Source organism: Chrysochloris asiatica, unplaced genomic scaffold (assembly GCF_000296735.1).
Source record: "Chrysochloris asiatica unplaced genomic scaffold, ChrAsi1.0 scaffold00019, whole genome shotgun sequence".
Lineage (NCBI taxonomy): Eukaryota > Metazoa > Chordata > Mammalia > Afrosoricida > Chrysochloridae > Chrysochloris > Chrysochloris asiatica.
In genome coordinates, this window is record NW_006408537.1 from 9,093,168 (window position 1) to 9,098,509 (window position 5,342).

The following is a 5,342-nucleotide window of genomic DNA, read 5'->3' on the forward strand; positions in this document are numbered from 1 at the left end:
TCAAAATGGACCAATTGCCTGAATATAAGAGATAAAATGAAAAAACTCTTAAGATGAAACATAAACGTAAATCTCCATGACCTTGAAAAATAATGATTTCTTATGCATGACACAAGTAGCAGGACAACCTACAGAATTGGAGAAAGTACTGAAAACATATCTGATAAGGGTTTAATATATAAAGAAACATGTACAACTCAGCAACAAAATGTCCAACTCAATTTAAAAATGGAAAAAAGACTTGAAGAGACATTTCTCTAAAGATATGCAAATGATCATAAAGCATAGGGAAAAAGATGCTCAACATTATTAGACGCTGTTGTTGTTGTTAAGTGCCGTCAAGTCAGTTCTGACTCATAGTGACCCTTTATAGGATTTCCAAGGAGCAGCTGGTAGGTTTGAGCCACCGACATATCAGTTTGCAGTCCAGTGCTTATCCTACAGCCCCACACCAGGACTCCATATTAGTCATTGTTGTTGTTAAGTGCTGTCGAGTCGGTTTCGACCAATAGCGACCCTGTACAAGGTTTCAAAGGAGAACTGGTGAGCTTGAACCACCGACCTTGTAGTTCAAACAGCTTTGCAGTCTGGCGCATTAACTTAATACAAATTAAAGCCACAATGAGATACCACTTCATCCTCATTGTTGCTCAGTGCAATCGAGTCAGTTCCCACTCATAGAGACCCTGTATACGGTTTCCGAGGAGCAGCTGGTGGGTTTGAACTGTTACCCTTGTGGTTTTGCAGTCCAGTGCTAATCCTACAGCACCACACCAGGAGTCATTAGGAATGCCATTATGAAAACAAAACAACAGAAAGACAAGAGGACTTCAAAAAATTCACGGAAAAATTCCATTATCTCTTAATTCCATTTTCCTACAAACTTTCTGAAGCCCCTTGTAACAAGTCTTAACAAAGATGTAGACAAATTGAAATCCTCTTGTATTGATGGTGGGAATGCAAAATGGTAGAAGCAGTGTGGAAAACAAATTTGGTGGTTCCTCAAATAGAATTACCATATGGCCCAGATATTTTGCTGCTTGATATATCCCCAAAATAATTGAAAATGTGCTTTAAACAAAAAGATTGTGCACAAATGTTCACAGCAGCATTATTCACAATAGTCAAAAGGTGAAAAGCACCCAAGTGCCCACCAGATGAACACATAAACAAACCATCTATGTGTGCTTCGTTGTTATTAGTAGTATGTGTGGTATACCTGTACTATTTGTGGTGACGAAAAAGTACTAGAATTAGACAGCTGTGGTGATTGCACAACATTATGAATGTAGTTAATGCCACTGAATTGTGCATATTAAAATGGCTAGTTTTATGTTATGTATATTTTACTAAATAAAAAGATACAATATATTGTTCATCAGGTACTTCTATGTTGTTGTAGTTATGAGCCGTGGAGTCAGTTCCGACTCATAGCAACCCTGTACAGGGTTTCCAAGGCTGTAAATCTTTATGGGAGCAGAGAGCCTCATCTTTCTCCTATGGAACAGCTGGTAGATTCGAACGGCTGACCTTGAGGTTCGCAGGCCAATTCGTAACCACTATGCTACCAGAGCTCTATAGTACTTCTATAGTCCCTCCTTGAACTATTTTAAAACTAAATACTGAGAGTTTACAGATTACCGGCAGGCGCCATGGCAGCCTATGAGCAGGTCCAGAAGGGTCCCCTGAAATTGAAAGGCGTCACACAGCTCAGCATTACCAAACAGAAGAAGAAAAAGAAGGGCAAAGACAAGGCAAAACTTCTGGGAGTGATGGAAACGAACAAAAAGAACAAGGAGGAGAAGTGGCGCAGCCTGGACAAGAGGACCCTGGCCCAGATGGCCTTCGAGAAGATGCAGGAGAAGCGGCAAATGTAAAGAATCCTGAAGAAAGCATCCAAAACGCACAAGCAGAGAGTGGAGGATTTCAACAGACACCTGGACACACTCACAGAGAATTACAACATCCCCAAAGTTAGCTGGACCGAGTAGCCTCCCACCCTATGGGCATGGCATAGCCTCGAGGGGAAGGGAAACACAAACTTGGGCTTTTGCCCGGTGCCTTTGGTGTTTTCCAGAACCATTCTTTCATCTATGCCTTTGTGTTTTCTGTTGTGACCGTGCTTTGTGAAACTGTTTTTCTGTTCTGGAACTTAATTAAAGTAAGCTAGCTGTCCTTTCACCCAATTTTGGTTTCTCATTAGCCAATAGAAGATAATCACTTTCAGTGTGGACTGGAAAGCTGTGAAAGTTTAACCAGTGTAAAAGTTGTTTCTGTGTTTTTTGCCACCTGCAAATGTCTAGTTCTCTGAGTTGCATTTAATTAAGCCTCTGAGGGCAACCACCCAGCCCTCTTCGCCCAGATAAAACTAACTCCAGAGGGTGAGAAGCTAACGCAGGTGTGTCCTGCAACGTGCAGATCCCTGCCTTCACATGTGATCTCTACCCTTCTGAGCTCCATTGTTGTTGTTAAGTGCCATCGAGTCAATTCCGACCCATAGCAACCCTGTATAGGGTTTCCAAGGAGCAGCTGGTGAGCTTGAACCACTAACCTTGCAGTTCAAACAACTTTGCAGTCTGACACAATAGCCCACAGCACCACACCAGGACTCCCATTAGTTGGGGCTTAAGTTGTCCCATCCAGGACCTAGAGAAGTTACTCACAACTTCTTTGGCTGGTTTGCTGAGGACTGCCATGTGTGGCAAGAATGGACATCCCTCCTTGTCCTTTTCTGAGCCCATTCCTGGCCTGCAGGCCCTTCTCCAGTTTCCCCATTCCAGACATTTCTAATGGGTGTTACCATGGCCCCTGTAGTGGTGGTTGTTGTTGTTGTTAGGTGCCATCGAGTCGGTACTGACCCATAGCGACCTTATGCACAGCAGAACGAAACACTGCCTGATCCTGGGCCAACCTCAAAATTGTTACCATGCTTGAGTCCATCGATGCTGCCACTTGGCCAATCCATCTCGTTGGGGGTCTTCCTCTTTTTCTCTGACCCTCCACCTTACCAAACATGATATGCTTCTCCAGCGACTGTTCCCTCTTGACAGTACATCCGAAGTATGAGAGACAAAGTCTGGCCATCTTGGCCTCCAAGGAATACTCTGGCAGCACTTCTTCCAAAATGGATGTATTGGTTCTTTTGGTAGTCCATGGCACTTTCCTATAGTTGTGGTGGTGGTTATGTGTCCTGGAGTTGGTTCTGACTCGTAGCAACCCTGTACAGGGTTTCCAAGGCTGTAAATCTTTATGGGAGCAGAAAGCCTCATCTTTCTCCCGAGGAACAGCTGGTAGTTTCGAACTGCTGACCTTAAGATTGGCAGCCCAATTCGTAACCACTACGCTACAAGTCCCCTGTAGTAAGTATGGGTAATCGATAACAGCCTTCTTTGTAGTGAAAACCAGACTTTGTCCCTCAACCATGCCTCCAAACAGTGCCTGCAGGTATTTAGATTTTGCACATGATCTGGTATCTGTTTGGGTGACAGGCCCAGGGCTGAACTCCTGCAGATAGGCATGTGCATAGCCAAACGGTAGCACCCCATTACTGGTGCTAGAGAGGCAGGGTCTTGAGGCCTGTGTACTTGGGGAAACAGTATCTGCTGAACAGCTTCCAAAAGTGTATCAAAGCCAAATGACAAAAAGCAAAGGTTGGGTTTTAAGCTGTTACATGTAAACTGTGGAATATAGAAACAACTACCAATTATTAAAAAAAAAAGACTCTATGCTGTAATTTTTATTGATAATAGATTATACTACTTTTTTAAAAAAATTCAGCTTCATATATTGGTTCTAAATTAGTTATAAAAAAAGAAAATTTATGAAACTGAATGGAGTTCTAGTGTGGCATTGTAGGATAAACACTGGATTGCTAACCACAAGTTCATTGGTTCAAACCTGCCAGCTGCTCCTTGGAAACCCTATACAGGATCACTATGAGTCAGAACCGACTAAATGGCACTTAAGAACAACAATGAAAACGAATATAATGCAGTGAGACAAAGAACTGATTTGATCTTTTGTCTCTGATTTCTGAAAATAACCTTTGGCATTCTCCAGAAATCAGGGAACTTTTGTTTTGTAAAATAGCCAGGTAACAAATAAATATGTGTCAATGAGGAGGAACTGCTTGTATACACCTTACTCTGAAAGAAACCTCAAAAGGAACTGCTTGTATACACCTTACTCTGAAAATAAACCACATGATGGAATCACATTCATTGATTCATGGCTATGAATTAAGGCTCTGTCATGCATATTTATTGAGGTTCAAATGACTTATATAGAGGACCCTGGACAATGAAGCTCTCTCTTTGGGGTTTCCTGGATTGGCAAAAGCATCCATGCACAGGAAAGGATACATCATGTGAGCGGGGTCAATAATAGCTGCTAGTACCTCTTCCAGACCTTACTTGATACAACTCTTCTATTACATATTTCCAGGTTATAACAAATGAATAATTGTGTAGTGTTATAGTTAATGAACCCACAGGAGCAATGAGACTGACCTAGTTTGGAATAGAAAGAATGCCTGGACAGTCAACAAAACAGATTTGATTCTTTCTAGCTTGTGACCAACTCCCAAAAGATGAGAGAAGAGAGCCAAAGAGAGAGATGAGGAGCCAGTTGGTGTGAAGTGCAGGAAGTTGTGCAAAATCTTGAGCCTATATCGGGTACCTGATGACTTGGCCCCGGGTAGTAGGAATGAAGTCTGACCTAGTTCTGAGTGGTTAGGGTCAGAGAGAAAATGCCATGGAAGTGGCACAATAAGAAATGGAGGTATGGGAAGGTGATTGCTGGATCCATTTCATGATGGATAGGATTGAGTTCATGGTGATTCTTGCAACCCAGTTAGTGATAAAAATGGGATATTCCCATCCTGCCCTGTTTCTAACAACACAATTTTATAGAAAGAAACTGCTAGGCATGTACAAGTTATATGTACACACACATATGGCTCCTCTGGAACTGTGTGTGTGATTGTGTGTGTGTGTGCCTGCTTCCTCTGTTCTCTGACCCAAGCTGAATCTGGGAGGATTTCTGTTGCCAGTCCTGCACTCCCCTGACCTTCACCAGCAACTGCCTCCAAAGGACAGAGCTTTTCAGTTCCAGATAAGCCCTTCACCTTTACAGAATGTGTTTTTGCTGGGCTTTTCTGAGATTTGCTACAAAGAGTCTTCTATATACTCTCTGTGCCATCTCCTTTCTACATTCCATCTTTGTGGCTCTGCTTGGTTCAACTCTGTTTTCAGTCAGGGTTGTTAGATGTATGCAGTACAGCTTTTACATTTCTAGATTGAGTTCTTCCCTTTCAGGAATTCACTATTTGCTGATGTTTCTGA

General features: G+C 42.3%; 1 pseudogene; it reads left to right on the plus strand.

Annotated features, from left to right (window-relative positions):
- The first annotated feature begins 1,652 nt into the window (after positions 1 to 1,652).
- On the plus strand, positions 1,653 to 1,991 carry LOC102820710 (annotated as a pseudogene).
- Positions 1,992 to 5,342: the final 3,351 nt, after the last annotated feature.